General features: G+C 37.3%; 1 protein-coding gene across 3 annotated transcripts in view; it reads right to left on the reverse strand.

Annotated features, from left to right (window-relative positions):
- si:ch211-168k14.2 (phospholipase D1) overlaps positions 1 to 17,308 on the reverse strand; it is a 213,282-nt gene extending 195,974 nt beyond the window's left edge. The window contains exons 1-2 of one of the 3 annotated variants that reach the window (XM_039744794.1): positions 17,212 to 17,308; positions 16,309 to 16,391 (exon numbers count right to left, since the gene is read on the reverse strand). The gene's annotated coding sequence lies outside the window, so the exon portion shown is untranslated. The remainder of the gene's footprint in view (positions 1 to 16,308; positions 16,392 to 17,211) is intronic. The other 2 variants (XM_039744793.1, XM_039744795.1) reach the window with 2 other exon arrangements.
- Positions 17,309 to 17,861: the final 553 nt, after the last annotated feature.

A 17,861-nucleotide genomic window follows, 5' to 3' on the forward strand; every position in this document is an offset into this window, starting at 1 on the left:
CAATTGTATCACATTTTCTCTACACATGGAATTATGTTACATCCTGGTTTGGAAAAATAAAAGAACCTTTAATGGTATTATTTCCTAACATATTAACCTATTAATTAATCTTTAAAGCACATCTGACCATACAAAGTGAAATGTCAGCCATTGTTTTTAACTGCGAGTGGCTAGTTAATTGCTGGACATCTCTAGATTTTTTCATTGAAGATGATTTCTTTGTGTGAATTCTCAATTATTAATTATTGTATGAGGCACATTAATACATAATTAAATTTTGGCGCTTATTTTGTACCACAATTAATATATTATAAAGGTTATGCAGACCTTAATACAGTTAATTAAGTTTGATATACCTTTAGCCTCAAATGTCATTTAATATTGACAGTTTTGTTTTTGGTATCTTAGACGAAAGTGTCCTTTTAGAAGTACTTTTAATTTAGTCTTACATGCAGTGTATAGTGACATTACCACTCTGCATACAGAAAAAGTGTATCTCTCTGGTCTCTGTTTGAAGATTGCGGAAAAGGGAAAATACTCCATTCAGCTAAATCATTTGTATTATAACTTTAGAGTTTGGTGTTGTCAGGAAAAATGTTGCTAGATTATTTTTTGATTTTTGGTTAAGAATTAATCATTACTGTCCCATTTTGGTTTCACAATGATCTCACAGTTCTTCATTCTCATGAATGAAATTTGTGATGACTCTTTGTTTGGCAACATTATAGCTCCAACAATTTAAGACATTGATGCGGGGACTCCATTGTCCAAGTTTTAGATTAAAAAAAAACAAACCTCTCTCCAGTCATTAAGATAAAGAAATTCTAGGTAACCATGATTATGCTTGTTTGTTTAGTCTCTTGATTTTTCCTGATGTTTCAAGCTTTAAAAATAATTTTCAGTTTCTATTCTGGGCTTAATGTTTGCTCATTTTTTGACCTCTCATTTGTTTAGCATTTACAGGCTTAATCTCCCTGTTGACATAAAAATCCATAATTTCTAAGTATTTAGGATCCTCTGTATTTCCATTTAGCATTAACATTTATTTAGGAACATTCCTGTACGACACTATCCACAGGTCAATTGTCACTGGTCTTCTGTCTCCTGTTTTTTAGGATTTTTTTTTTTCATTTTGCCCACCATTGTATTTGTGTTCCTGTGATTCTTAACATTCAGTCTTGTTTTGACAGTACTGGTATATCATTTTTTTGGCCTCTTGGAATATTCAACCTGAGTGCTGAACATCTCCAACTAGTTTCTTGTGCCCTTTCTCTGACCCTTATGGATCAGAAGGTATCTAATTCAATATCTGCTCTGTTGAAGAGATCATAGTTGATATTTCTGAGCAATGTCCAGAGAAGGCTATCTAAAATGATACAGGTTTTCTAAGAGGCTATTTGAAGGAGGTATTTAGAGTGATTTTAAATACCAATAGTACTCTGTCTATTCCTCTGTGTCACTTTTCTGACTACTTAGATTTTGAAACACCCTTTCAACAATCATGGAAAGGCTGGCAAAAAGTTTACAAATATGAGGAACCCAATCAGCCCAGTTTACTTAACTAATATTTAAGTTTTCACAATATGTCACCCAGGAACTTTTTTAAAATTCCTGAGGTTTCCACTTCATGTATATTACTCAGTAGTGTGCTTTAGATTATTGTACGCCTTTGTTTTAAGAAAAGTGTCAAATGAATAAGTAGTGCATGTCTCTTATAGGGACCAATTTTGAGGGCACATGGAAGAAAGTATTCAAATGTGATACAGGTTTATGTATTCCTCTGTCATCACATGAACAGAAGTCCCTGGTCCAGAAGAAGAATTGAGACCTCCCAACATGCCTCCGCTCTTTCAGTCTTCTGCCATATATACATATATACTGACACCTTAGGGACCAAGCGGAAATGAGTTTCTACAGCTGCACCATACTCTTTTTATTCAGTTTTTAACTTTTGTCCTATCAATAGAAGTTAACATGTGTGTAAATGAGAGGGAGGTCAGTGGAATGGTGAGGATGCAGGGAGTAGAATTGGCAAAGGTGGATGAGTTTAAATACTTGGGATCAACAGTACAGAGTAATGGGGATTGTGGAGGAGAGGTGAAAAAAAGAGTGGAGGTAGGGTGGAATGGGTGGAGAAGAGTGTCAGGAGTAATTTGTGACAGACGGGTATCAACAACAGTGAAAGGGAAGGTCTACAGGACGGTAGTGAGACCAGCTATGTTATATTGGTTGGAGATGGTGGCACTGACCAGAAAGCAGGAGACAGAGCTGGAGGTGACAGAATTACAGATGCTAAGATTTGCACAGGGTGTGATGAGGATGGATAAGATTAGAAATGAGTACATTAGAGAGTCGGCTCAAGTTGGACAGTTGGGAGCCAAAGTCAGAGAGGCAAGATTGCGTTGGTTTGGACATGTGCAGAGAAGAGGTGCTGACTATTTTGGGATAGAGCTGCCAGGTAAAAGGAAAAGAGGAAGGCCTAAGAGAAGGTTGATGGATGTGGTGAGAGAGGACATGCAGTTGATGGGTGTAACAGAACAAGATGCTGAGGACAGGAAGATATGGAAAAAGATGTCCCACTGTGGCAACCCCTAACGGGAGCAGCCGGAAGAAGAAGAAGAAGAAGAATAGCAGTTAAACGTTTGGTACTCCAACTCTCTCTATGACTTGTTATTCTAATTTCAGAAATGCTTCCTTGTTTATTTCTTGAATACACTTCTTTAAATATATCATTAAACATTTCAATGCAATAGCAATTCTGGATTAAGTTTAGCTACATATATATTTTAAGACTTTTTAACACCTGCATTAGACCTCCAAATAGCCCTTTCTGCTCAAGACTAAGGAGATTAATTCCCTTATCCTTTCATTGTAGGACATATCCTTTAATCTGGAGATGTAATTAATTTATTTTGTCTGCACAACCTACAAGTATATTGCTTTCCTGTACTGTTATGATTAGAAGTGCACAGAGTAGTATGGCCCCACTTATATTTTTGAAAGTCTGAGAGTAACATATCTTGATTTAAGTTCAACAGTGTTTACAATATACAGGTAATTTGCCCACTTATGTTATTATAAAAATTTCAAATATACAGCAGAAGGCAGTCAGTTGTCGCTGTTATAAATGTTTGGCCTCGTCTGATAATAACTTCCTAGATACTCTTCTAAAAGTTTGATATAATCCTTTCATAATGAATTGCCCTCAACCCCTGTTGAGAAGTATAAGTTCTGTCTGGTTTTGGGGGGTTTTCTTCTCAAAAAATGACCTTATATGGTCCTTATAATCTCTGGCTTTTCCTCAAATGTCCTTTGATGGTCACAATAGCCTTTTGCTGTCTCTGGACATTTAATAATAATAATAATAATAATAATAATAATAATAATAATAATAATAATAATAATAATTCTTTGCATTTCCCCTTTCAAAGTGCAGGGTTCTCACAAACTGTCACACTATACCAAATTGAAAGGGCATACAAGTAGTCCCATTGGTGATTATTATAAGTATTAAGCCCAGTTCTAGTACCCTTTAAAGGTATACTTGTCCTTTTTTAAAACTCAATTGAGGAAAATGTACTGTTTTAGCTGCAGGTTCACAGATCAAGCAGAAAGATCAACTAATCCTGCCAGCTAAGCAGTTGTGAGAACACCTCCTGGGGCTAGCCCAGCTTGTTTAGAAAAAAAAGGCTTACATTTACCAAACTTTGAAAATAAGTGGAAGAATGAACACAAGGTGAACACTGTAAAACAAAACAAACACAAACTAAAGGATTACTGACCCATTCTGCCCACTTTTCTGAGCAATCTCTTCTCAGCTCCCATTTCAATTCACTGTAGTCAGAGTTCCTGAATCACAGTTAGGTTATTGCCCCAGTCCACTCCCTGACTCCAGACCCCCTGGGGCTCTGGAAGATGCAAATTCAGCATAGACATGTCAGCCTGAGATCTGAACCCAGGACTCTGGAATTGAGAGTACTAACACCTGTTTTTCTGTTGCATTCATTTTGATAGATTTATGGTTTTTTTTTTTTTACCCTGACTGAGTTTTTATTCATTAAACTTGTGTCTTTTAATAATTTGTAGAACCGTTTAAAAATTATTTCTGTCAGGTAACTCTCCTTGAGCATGTCCACAATGGGAAAATGGATATCGTTGCTGTGCTTATTTTAAGTAAACCATATAAATGAAACAATAACCACAGATAGAACACAAATATCAAAAAAGGTAATAAAACAAAAACAAAATTCTTTACCGATCAGTGCAGCAGCGTGTCTCTTCCGTTTAGATTTTGCACTACAACATTACCCAGCCTGTCTTTTTCCTTTTTGCTCTAGTAACTCTTGCCTTTCTCCAGTCAGTGAAATTGTGCCCGGACTTTCCTCAAGATTCTATATTCATTAAGCCTCTGACAAAAGTCATCAGGGAAAGTATTCTTATTTTGATTTCTATGGCAAGCCTCTGAATTACTTTCATGATCAGGACATATTTATTTATCAAGGACTTAAAATTGATACTGTAAATCAACCTTCAAATTTTCTGCATTAAAGGGCAGTGTCAGGGGCAATATGATATCAGTTTTCACTTTAGAGGTTGTGAGACCTCTTGACAGTTTTGAATGTTATAGATTTTAATTTCATTTTTTTCTTTGCAATACTCGTCACATGCTTGCAAGGGCTCCTGGTCATGCCTATTATATTGCCATGGATTACAGTAGCACCTTGGTGCTCCATGCTTTCTGATTGGTCAGATTCCTTGGTTTCACAGATCAATCCAGGGTTCAGTCCAGTTACCTACTGATTAAATATGGCTGCACTACTGAGATCCAGTATCCTTTGGTAGATGACTTCAAGTAAAAAAATATTTCTTTTTGTGTTATAGTTAGCAGCAAAAATTGGGCAGTTTACACTTAAGGTTTTTGATTTTTCTTGAAATGATTTCTGTTTTTGTGTCTTCGTGCTAATGTGATTTGATTTAGATGGTCACATTAATCTTTGGGACCTTGACCTTATCAGACAGCCTTCTATGGTCTCCCTTGGTGCTCCCAGACATTTTAAACCTAAGGTACCAATCCAATTGAGGGTTCATCTTACATTAATAGTCCCTTTTCCCCACAATGAAGCACAGAGATGAGGTGTCTAATCTCTATCAGTGCAATTCTCTCTCTCCTTTAGATCTTTTTGTTACTGCCTCTTGGTGGTTCTCTTGGCCTTAGAAACTCCTTGAAAATCGAGCAATCCTTCACAATATATACTCTGTTATATAAACTAAAATAAATGCCATAAAAACCTTGGTGCATTATTTACCTGAAATTAAAACTTTTTTTTTGGCCAGGATTTCAATATATTTCCACAGGCTATTTTACATGACCGTGGCTTCTAAAACCCCATCTCCAACTGTTGAATCTAAGCTTATCTGGAGGCAAAGTAAGGACCAGTAAAATAATACTAATACAATCTTTCAGATGTAAAACAGCCTGTAATAAAATGTTCAAGATAAAACTGTTCTTTTATATGAACATATCGGTATTACTTTCACGATCATTTAGTATCTTTTTGCAAGCTAAAATGATCCTCATTTTGACATAATTTAATAACGATGATAATAAACAGCAACACAATAGACTGCAGTTTTCTCCTCATTATTTTCCTTGTACTGCATACAGTAAAAGTTCTTTCTTTGGGATGCAGAGCTAGTAATTTTGAAATGTAATGGTAATTAAACAATTAATTTTATGAACAAAGAATCTTTTTGTTCAGTTCTGTACTGAAAAGCCTGCTTATGAAAGATAGTTATAATTAGGCTGATATAAACAAATAGAGTTTATTCATATTTCATTATGCACATAAAACATAATTACTGTGTTGAGGAAGGTAGACCTGCAGAAAGGCAAATCATTGTTGGCAAGAAAAAGAATGTATTCAGATATAGACATCTTTATTTGATACTATCTGATTTACTTAGTGCTGCATGGAATAATAATATTTGTGTGTATGTGAACATGGATATAAATCTAGAATATTCATCAATTTGTGTAATGTCCATAAAATACTTTAAATGCCAATCCTGACAATGCCTATTGTGTGTGATCATGTGTGACCTCTCAAAGAAATATGTCAAATTTTAAGAAAATAGTCATACCAATAAAATAACTTTTAAAGTTACCTTTGCAACAATTAAATCTAATATTGTGCAACAAAAACAAACTGATATTTACATGTAAAACATGGTTTGACTAAAAAGTGACATTAACATTTTTTAGATTTACTTTTTTGGCCAACATCTTTATCCAATATAGATATATATTATTTGAGATATGATTCGTTACAGGGGCGGCACGGTGGCGCAGTGGTAGCGCTGCTGCCTCGCAGTTAGGAGACCCGGATTCGCTTCCCAGGTCCTCCCTGCGTGGAGTTTGCATGTTCTCCCCGTGTCTGCGTGGGTTTCCTCCGGGCGCTCCAGTTTCCTCCCACAGTCCAAAAACATGCAGATTAGGTGGATTGGCGATTCTAAATTGGCCCTAGTGTGTGCTTGGAGTGTGGGTGTGTTTGTGTGTGTCCTGCGGTGGGTTGGCACCCTGCCCAGGATTGGTTCCTGCCTTGTGCCCTGTGTTGGCTGGGATTGGCTCCAGCAGACCCCTGTGACCCTGTATTCGGATTCAGCGGGTTAGAAAATGGATGGATGGATGATTCGTTACATTTCCGCTGTTTTTCCAGTTGGAACACAGGTTGGTAAAGTGACTTGTTCATGGTGGCATGGTGTCAGTAGCAGGATTTGAACCCACAACCTCACTGTTTGAAGGTCTAAAACCTTAATCTCTACAGGGTAAATGTGGAGATGTTACTCAGGATATCTCAGACAATTATGTTCAATCAAGTCTTAAAACAGCAGAACACAAATGCATTTGTGAAATTTGTGGGAAAAAAACACAAGCAGTCAGAGCTACTGCCTTACAGACAGAGTATCTTGCATTTGAGTCCTGTGCCAAGTTACTGTGCTTTACTGTGTTTGTGGGGTTTGATTGTTCTTCCTATGTCTATGTGGATTTTCCTCTGTTTTCGCCAGTTTTCCTTTCACATATGTAAAGACAGACAGTTGAGGATAATTTACAGCTGTAAACTGACCCGTGAATGTGTGCACAAATGGGCACTGCAATTGGACTGGTGTTTTTTTAAGGGTTGGTCCCTGTCTTCCATGCAGTGCTGCTTGAAAAGGCTCAGGTTCCCAGTTACCTTGAATTGGATTAGGCAGATTTGTGAATGTCACATCATGTTATTGTGTAGCAGGTCCACAGCTCAGATTGAAAAGGACAGTTTTTTTAATAGATAATCACCATACTCGCAGCTTAAAGAGAGGGCATGGTGGTGTGGCCGGAGCGGTTACTGGGAACTTCGTGATGTGGGCGGTCCTCGCTTAAGTGCACAGATGAGGAGTTGTCCTCATCCATAATTGATGCCATGAGCTGCTAATCGGCACACCTGATCCATGTGCCCATTATATATAACAGGAGCATGAGTGTGAAGGAAAGAAAAAAGAAAGAAAGAAAGAGGAAAAGAATGAAGGTTAAGGGAGAAGAAGGCAGTTGGAAGCAAGGGAGGCAGTGTGTGCGTAAGAGAGAGATGGAGAGAACAAGCGAGCACTGACTCTCTGATGTTTGCAGGCAGCTGAGAGAGGCGAGCCCTAGTAGAGTGTTTGGTTGATATCTGGGGGCTGACAGTAATGGTCGCTCCTACTGAGCAATGGAGAGGAGCAGGAGTGACCGGGAGAAGGTTGGCTCACCGCAGCAAAGGCAGTGGGAGTCGGAGATTTGGAGTGGAACCCCAGCGTGAGCGTCCTGGCCATTGGGGGAAGCCAAGTCTCATCTAAAAGTTCTGTGCATGGCTACTACAGCTCTGTGATGTCACACTGGATGCACAAAGCATCACAGGGCTCTAGGAAAATTTCCAGGAAAATATTCCACGAACAATACAACATGCTCTGCAAAAAATAAAAGCTTTGGCAAATTTCACTAATCAACATCTTTTTGCTTTTTATTAAAGAAAAGAGGCCATCTGGAAATTGTCTTCTGGGACTGAATGCAAACTGCATGAACCCACCCAGTCACTAATTCTTTGTATTGCTTATATTTTCTGTTTGTTTTGATGTAAACAAATATACATTTTAAGCACAAGCTTAAATCTGTGTTTTTGTCTGATTGCTATTAATGTAGCAAAGAACCTACAATTTCCAATTCTTGTCTAATTCTGGTCACTTACTGGCATGAGCTGATACTCATGTGAAGCTCACTATTGATGGTAAAACTGGGATTGAAGTAAAGGTTTGGAAGTAAATGACAGCCCAAACAAGCAAGCAGACTGCCATTAAAAGTACCTCTGTATAAACAGACGAGGTACACCATGGACAGTGAGACAGGTAAGAGGTTAAAGGTTACAGGTAATAGCCATATTGAGTCATCCCTCACCTATCACAGCGGTTACGTTCCAGAACTTCCCCACAAAAGGTGAAAATCCGCAAAGTAAAAACCATATGTTTATATGGTTATTTTTATATATTTTATGCCCTTATAAACTCTCCCACACTCTTATAAACATTTCCCGCACATTTATCCAGCATAAACCCTTTGTATTCTCTTAGATATTAGGTAAGATTCGTTGAAATTATGTATGCAAACACACTGTTTATATACTGTACAGTAAAACCTAAATATTATAGATAAGATATCGAGCATCTACATGTTATGTTACAGCCATTGCGATAGACAGGTCACCAGCAATAAATATGTACAATGCAAGAAAATGCACAAAGTTAACTCTTTACACAGTGAAACACGTTGATGCTGAATGAGCGAGACAAGACTTCATGGTTAATGCAGGGGAATCGAATTCGGTGCTCCATTGCTGAGCCAATCAGCACACAGGAATTTAACTGCGTGTTCTGATTGGGTAGCCATCCACCAATAGCATCCCTTGTATGTAATTAACTGGGCAAACCAACTGAGGAAGCATTAACCATGTAAGATATGCTTACATATAAAATGCGATAGAGTGAAGCTGCGAAAGTTGAAGCGCAATATAGCGAAGGATTACTGTAGCTGGTTTTGATATTTCCTCCTATCTCCATTAATGAAAGAACTTAACAGGTTAGTTGGTACCTTTTATGTTAGGTGCAGCTGATAACACAGTAAAACACTTTACATACACCATTTTTAACAAAATTTGATAATTCTTCAAAAAAAACTTTTTTACTTTCATTGCCTTTTATATTATCATCTCAAAAAACAGGAAACTGCATTATGTTCTGTTCTCAGAAAAAAATGGAATCTATCTTTTAACAAAGCAGATTTAAAGTGCAAACTAGCAATGCCCTTTAGACTTAAGTTCTATCCTCATCATTACAGGATTATAAGAACTGAGGCTGTTTCCAGAAGGAGCCAGCCTTAGTCAAGACAACAGTCTGTCACAAGACATAGGCGCATACACACTTACACATTCATTTCTGAGAAAACAACTTGCATATGCCAACTAACTTAATACTCATGTATTTAGGATGTGGACAGAAATTGGCATGCAGAAATTAATTGGACTAGGTATCAATTTCAGCTGCACAGAGGTGTAAGACTGTAGATCTAACCACTATGCGGTCATTTAACTAAAGAGTCATTCAGGTCAATTCACTATTTTTTCATTACAAAGGGCAAATTAGTACACAGGCACAGTATACAATAAAATAGATTCAATCTGACATGGTGCTGGGCTATAAATAAAATATCATGGATAAAGGGAGCATAAAAAGATAAAACAGAACGTGGGTCTGGCAAATCTCTTTAAAGAGGAGAAGTCAAGAGATTGTAGGAGGGAATTTTCTTTAGATACAAATGTAGAAAAGTATCCAACTGGAACAGTATGCTGTGTGTGATACAGTGTAATGAATGGGGTGCTGAAAAAGATAGAAAACTATAAGTTTAGTGCAAGCATGTACCCAGGACACTAGTAGGAAGGTGACTCAGCAGAAATTAAGGATGTCTTGTCCTTTGATTAATAGGTTGTTTTTGAGGGAAAGGTGGAGGCCTTGGTCAATTTCCCCAAAATGGCAGATATCAGTATAGGGCAACCATGTAGTATGGATGCAATTATGCAATCTATTATGAGAACAGATACTGGGGTGTCTGGCCCTTGCCTGCGTATTAGGGCTAGGGGTTGCAGAGAAACCTTGGACCTATAGAGGAAGTCATTGAGGAAAGCTTCATTACTTTAAAAAAGAAGTTCCTGATTGTTGTAGTCTGAAGTCAGGAATATAATGCAAGGAGTTGAGGCCTCCAAAAATAAAGTAAGGAGGCTCACTTGTAAGCCCAGAAGAGAGTCACACCAGACCAGCTTACCCCAGAAAACTTTTTGCAAGCTTCATCCTGGCTAGGCGCAACATGGGGGAAAAACTGCTTTAACGGTTCAAAGTATACAGAAATGTTCTATAATATATTAAAAATGCTCCACAAGAATGGTTATAACCTTAAACCCCTAGTTTGTAAATAGCAGGTCAACAAAGAATCTTTATTAAACAAATATTAATCAGCAAAAAATTGAAAAAAAAAATCAACATTCTCAAAAAATCAAAAAGGAGGCAAAATGGTAATCTATAGCAAGTCCCAATACCAATCAAAAAATCAAAAATCATAGAAGCAAAATTCAAAAATCCAGCAAAGCAATTGAAAGGCAATACTCACTAAACAGAATTCTCAAAATTATTTTAAAGAGTATATAATAAATCCCAAGGAACTCTGCTTCATCCCTGGAAAAGGTCCCTTACATGCAAGGTTATTATAGTTAATGAAAACTAAAATCAAAACTGAAACTATTATTAAAAAAACATTTTCATAAACTGAAATAAAATAACAAAATCAAAATGAAAAACTAAAACTAAACGAAACAAAGTAGCGGGAAAGACTAACTGAAATAAAATAATAATTTACTAAAATAATTATATAATAGTTAGTTTTAGTAATAGTAATAGTAATAATTAGTTTTCATTTTTGAATGAATATTCTTGCTGTTAGTTTTAACCCTTATAAATTTTAACTCGAGCTGTCCGGATATATTCATCCATTAAACGGTGGCTGTTGACGAAGGGTGGGTGTTCACAAAGCATTTGCGGTGACAGAGCGAGCTGAATATGGGCGCATAAAGTGTGTGGAATAGACATACGCGCTGCTTTTCTTTGCGCTTTTTGCATATCAAGATTTGGTCAACAAAACCTTTACTATATGGACAGAAAAATCACGAGTGAGTAACGTTTCAGTTTATTTCTCAGGTGCCTGCTTTTTGTTAACAGTAATTCACCTGCCATTTTGCACACCAAGCATACAAAGTATAGAGAAAGTATAGTAATCATGAAAAAAATTTGATCTCGAGATTTTGATGAATATTGAGGTTTTAGACCTCCCCAAGTCCAAAAATACAGTTTTTTGGAATCATGTATGTGTGTGTGCATAAACACGATAACTCAAAAATGCAACTAGATAGATGGATGAAATTTGACATGTGGTCGGTTGTTACACCAAAATTGCAGATCTCTATTAACATTTGGGCCAAATCCATCAACTGGAAGTGGTACTTTACCTGAACACATACTCAATTTTTTTTTATTCATGCAGCTGCAGAGTCTGATTTATTCAACTTTACTTTTATAATAATTGTTCAATATATTATTAATTGGATTTGATTTGTTGTTGATGGTTCTTTAATGTACATAATATAATCAGTCTTGCGGTTTATTCCTCAAATATCTATCCCCATATCTGAGTACACGAGAAAGTCTAGGGAGACCACTCCCGATTTTTGAAAATAAAACAGCTTGATCAAGAGACTGACAAGGTCAGCACCTTGTTACTGACTTTTGCTTTAAAAACGTCATTAAACAACAAAGTGATACAACCCTTGTAAAATTCCTGAGCTAGCAACGTCTCTACTGAACTACAGGAGGGTAGGCGAAGAGAGTCTGCCAAGTAGTAAAAAGCTAAACATATTAATGTTTTTTTTGTATTTATTCTATATTTATTAATTTATCTTTTTTTAGTTAATATTCACAGCTCAAAATACCTGATATTGTGAAAATAATCCAGTAGCAGAATTATGTTTTAAAATATCTGTCCGCATTTTTTCAATGTTTCTGTCTCTCTCAAAATAGATAGTTGAAATGTCATATTCTTTTTGGTCTTAACATCAGCCACATCATACATATTGCATACCAGGGATTTTTCCTGCCTTGCAAAGCCCCCTAGTATTAAAAATGACAAAATTGTGTAAAATTGCTCATATTCAGTACCTGGTTTTGATTATGCTTATTTTTATCAGACAAAAACAAAACCAAATAGTAAACTGTGTTGTGTAGTGTAATAAGCTTCCACATTAAACTCATATTATATCCAAACCTGTTAAGTGTACAGTTCTGTCTCATTGTGACACAAAAACTAAACTCCATGTAGCTTTTTAACCGTATTGCCCTCATGTATTACTATATTTTCTAAACTTATACATCTATGCAAAACTTATTTGTACATAGATGTTCTTTCAAACACATATATGAATCTTGTCATTTGATAAAATGCTTAATCACCATATTGGTTCTAAACCACAAGATGGTTTTAAAAGGGAAGAGTTCAAATCAACTCAAGTTGGGGAGCATGCACTGGTACAGTGCGTTGCCGCACCCACTACACAACAAACAACTCAGGATCCCAGTTTGCAACCCCCCAGGCAGACACGTGGTCCAGTCCCACCCTCCAGAAATGACCCTCTGTCTGCCGCAGCCAGGTATTACGTGGGTGACCCATTGGCCTGGTCCAACCACTCGGGTCCCCAACAATGAGGATCTTATGAGCCGGATCACCTTTGGTGAAACGCACCACATGGTCGTAGTGCTGTAACTTACGCTCCCTCATAATGCAGGTAATGTGCTTCATTCGGGACTTCATGAGCAACTGCTCAATCGACACAAAGTCAAACTAACGGCACCCAAGGATCTTCCGGAGAGACACAGTACCAAAGGAGTCCAGTCTTCGTCTCAGGTCACTGAATAGTGTCCATGTCTCGCAACCATATAGCAAGACAGGAAGCACCAGGACTCTAAAGATTTGAACCTTCATCTTTTTGCATAGATATCGGGAGCGCCACACACACATAAAAAAAACAAACTTCACTGTGATCCACAGAAACATGAGATAGCTGATAGGAATGATTTTTGAATTTGTTATAGATTTTATTTGACGTGTAAGCCTTTTATTAGACAACATAACATAAGGAATCTTTATTCCACTGGTAAACTCTCTGGCTCTTCTAATGAATTCAGCATTGATAATAAGTACAAAAGTAACAGTCAACTAGTGTGTATGGGTTTCCAACCTTAAAAATATATGTTTTAATGGATAAATATTGCAAATAATTAGAGATAATAAAGGACAATCATATAAAAAATATCAGTAAGATACCCCATTACAAACACATATACTGTATATTAAAAATGAACATTCACTACATATCAGCAGATAGCTTTGAACATCTTTGTTGAGTTTTTGCTCAAGATCACAGATAAGACAATAGCAAATATAACTTTCAATCTACCTCTAGAGTCAAAAAAGCATTCTAATACAAGAAACAGGAAAAAGACAACATTTGAAATGGACAAAGGGCTTCTGCAATACTTTTCCTGCAATGGTCAACATCAGTTTGGGCCTTTTGCTAACATAATGCCATTAAGAAAGAGGGACAGCAGAGCCATTGAGCCATGTCGTTCAGAAAAAAAGGTGTTGATAGTAAAGAGTTTATCTGTTAGATTCATCAGCTAATACAGGGGTCCCCACACCACTGTTTGGGGGGAATGGGTGAGATAGCATTTCAAAGGGTGCAAAAAAGAAGAAGGCTGCATTACGATTCACCAAAATTGAGTGAGGTGTGTTGTCTGACCTTATCATGGTACAATCTGTGTCTTGCAGTGTGCCGTCATTTGTAGGTTATTTATTAGTCAGTGCTCCTGTTCCATAATTTGAAAAGAATCAAGCATTGCACATTGAATTGTTACCTGTTGTCAGAGACGGCTGGGGAGACGACCCGGCCGGGACGCCCAGGAGGACCGGAGGAGGGCTTGCACCTTCCCCAGACCATGTGGGGGTGACGGCCCTGGTTGCTTTGGGGACCATGGGTTGGGAGCTTGGAAGCTCAGCCCTGTTGGGACCAGTGGTCATCGCCAGGGAGCATCCCTATGCCTTTGGAGCCCTGGACCTCAGCACTTACGCCACACCCAGAAGTGCTGGGGGGAAGAAGACTGGGGACACCCGGAGTGCTTCCAGGTGCACAGCCGGCACTTCCGCCACACAGGGGAGTGTCCGCGGAGGAGGGTCGGGAAGCACCTTGAGCCCATCCGGGCTTGCATAAAAGGGGCTGCCTCCCTCCATTTAAAGGGCTGGAGTAGGGTGGAAGAGGACAGAGCTCAGAGGAGAGGAGTAGAGGCAGACCAGAGACAGGAAATGCATTGTGTGAAGGCCTGGACTTGAAGGGGTGATTGGTGCTGCGGCACTGGGTTTTGTGCTCACTTATTGTATAAATAATTATGAATAAATGAGTGTGTGATGAAACCATCATGTCTACCTGTCTGTGTCCAGACTGTACCCCACACTGTGAATGAGCTGTAGAAATACATATTCTCACAGGTTCCTTGATGTGGGCGGAGGTTTTGTAACATTTTTCTAAGAGTATAGAATCTGGACCTTGCAAAGATATGTAGAGAAGGGTAAGGTCAAGTATTGATTTCTGTGCAAGCCCTGATCATGAAGTGTCACTGATTTTGAGGTTTGATTGATGTTTTTGCCAGGGGGACAGGGTAATTGACTGAACTGGATGCGACACCTGCTGCTTAAATTTATCTCTCGTGCTGACTATCCTGGCAGTAGTGTAGCGATTTTAACTTGCAGTACAACTGTTTTTGAACGGCAGTGCAGGCATTATTAGAGGACAAAACTCATTAATTGTGTTTCATTGCTTAGCAGTACAGGGGTCTCAGTCTCCCTAACTCCTCGATCATTGATCGTGTCATTGCCTCACAGCACTTGATGCTTCACAGGATACCCCAACCCCTGGATCGGCAAAAGAGTCTAAGCTTCATGGGGGACACATTTACAAGATCATTAAAATTTATAACGGTAAACTGCTGAATTTATATTTAAATTTTTTGAGCTAATACTTTTTTTCTTTATTTTGGAGTTAAATTACTTCACCTGCAGTACTGTATGCAATTCAATTTGTGGCTAAAAAATTTGAAATTTCACTTCTTCATCTTCAAAATGAAATGTTACTTTTGTGTTTACATAAATCAAACATTTTCTAGGGGTGCAAGGCATAGAAAAGGTTGGGAAACGACTGACCAAATGGGAGATGTAAAAGACGTAGCTCATGAGAGATGCCAGATAAACCTGAGAGAAGTATTGTATTAATCTGTGATTTGCAAAATCACATAATAGCATGCATATTGACATAACTGAATTTAAAAAAGGATGACTTTTTTTTGTTTGGTGCCAAAGACAGCAAAAAGCTTTTCACTGTTCCAGTTAATAAAAGATATGAATAGCATAGCTGGAGATTGTCAATATAATGACATTGTATAGATACAGGCTGTATACTATCATGGAGGAGACAGAAGACAGCCATAATACTTAGACGATCTTCACAGACCATGCTAGCATATTATAGCTGATAAATCTGAATTGCCTATATGTATAAACTTGTGTAACTTGAGTTAAAGAGGTGGAAAACATTGCATGTTTGTTCATTAACAACAAAAAATTACTTCTTGAGAATATTAGTTGACCAAGATTATCTAAGCATAAAATAGTCAAAATAGTAACAGTCTTTAAAGACAGCCTCCAAACCTGTAATAGCAGGGAGTCTGAATGCTATTCTGGCCTCCCTGATTCAGCAGCAGAGAGGATAAAATCCTGTTTCTTATCACAATATGATTAGATACAAGATAGGATCCATCTCTGGATTGGGTACCAGTCCTTCACACAGCCTGCTCACACCCACACCCACACTGACACAGAGGTAAGTTAGAATTGGCATTTAAGATAAAGAAGATGTTAACTTACAATGGAATAACATCAGCCTTGAAAATCTTAATCATTATATTGTAGTATGAGGGCTGAGTGCCATCTTCTTACAGGTCTGGTAAAAAGTCTCCGTGTTGAGTTTATTTAATTTTTTTAACAATATTGATTGGCAGAAAAAGCCATAATTAATCAGCAGCAACATGGTGGAAAGTACTAACCATTGTTGGACAGGACCCCAATCCATGCACTTGCTTGCACCCACTCATGCTGGGCCACTTGCCAATTAACCTAGTATGCACATCTTTGGATTAAATGAAAATAAAATCAATATGAGGTGTGTTAAGATGGACAATTTGGCACAGCTAAACAGAAAGAATCTGCATTCTGAATACTGCCTACTCTTTTCAGAAAATTAAAGTAAGTGTTATGTTCAAAACTGAAAGAATTGTGACTTCTAAACTTTTAGGTCTTTGAGAGAATGAAGTTCAGGAAATGTTTTAAAATGAAATAATACATTTCAAATATAGATCCACAAAAAACTTAACTGAAAATAATTTCAACTACAATAACTACACAATTTTTTTTATATCTACAGTAGATAACTGTGTATCAAGCATCCTTTGAAAAATGCTTTAAGGAAACCAAAGGAAAAATAAAATCATGCAACATGATTTCCGAAAATGAGAGGACACACACAATACTTTCTTAGTTAAAATTAGATTTGCATAAAATCATTTTTGTATATTTTTCATATACAACATAACTAAATTGTTTTGTTTTCATTTTTACTTGACATTAAAAACTTTTTAAGTAAATGTTGAATTTAATCATAATTAAACTTCCATTTTTTCTTGAAACAAACATGCACATCTTGATAATTATTCAGACATGACTCTCCTGCTCCAGTTTGAAATGTTAACTTAATATTTAGAGATAGCATAGATACAAGTTAACATAACAAAACAGTAAGTTCAATGAAATGTTTTAAACAGCAACCATTTTAATTATAAATCTGTGATGAACTGTTCTCATGACTATATATTTACACCTACAGGCTTTCCCTTAACAATATAAGGTTTTAATAAAATTGAGAACTTGCACATTAAAGAGATGTTGCTTACCTGTTCCCTTGGCAAAAGAAAAATCCCGTCACCAGAACTTGGAACTCCCTTAGAGATCTGATGTCCTCCCCTGCAAAATGAACATAAATCTGCACTTCTCAGTTTCCAAACTTCCTGTTTCTCATACAGTAGATTCAACCTCACAGAGTGGTTGTTTCTATGACAACCATGATACTCATCTTAATTTCATATCAATATCAGGGTCAGTACAGGGTGTGGAAAGGAATTTCTTACATCTGTTGTTGCATGAATACATGGTATCTGGAGAAAATATATAACCCTTTCCAAAAAGAAATCAGATATATATCCAAATGCCAGCTTATTATTTTTCCCCAGTCTCCCCCTGCTTGTCAGCCTTACAGCATTTATTTTTCATTTTTTATTTGCAAACTGAAGGCAGCAGCTAATCATGGTGATGTCAGGTCTCATTAAATTCTTTGCTTCCCCTTTGAATACTTTGTGACGGGATTGGCTTTGGGATCAACTCTGTGGTATTTATGTTACAGAGCAGAGGTCACTGATGGGTGATATGTGATGCGTCAGCGGTCCAAGGACCAAGTCTGACAATTCCCAGCAGGATTATAAGCTCATATATTACAATATTAACCCAATTGTTTCCAATGAAATGACATCCCTGCAGATTTTGTGCT

This window comes from Polypterus senegalus, chromosome 2 (assembly GCF_016835505.1).
Source record: "Polypterus senegalus isolate Bchr_013 chromosome 2, ASM1683550v1, whole genome shotgun sequence".
NCBI classification, from domain to species: domain Eukaryota; kingdom Metazoa; phylum Chordata; class Cladistia; order Polypteriformes; family Polypteridae; genus Polypterus; species Polypterus senegalus.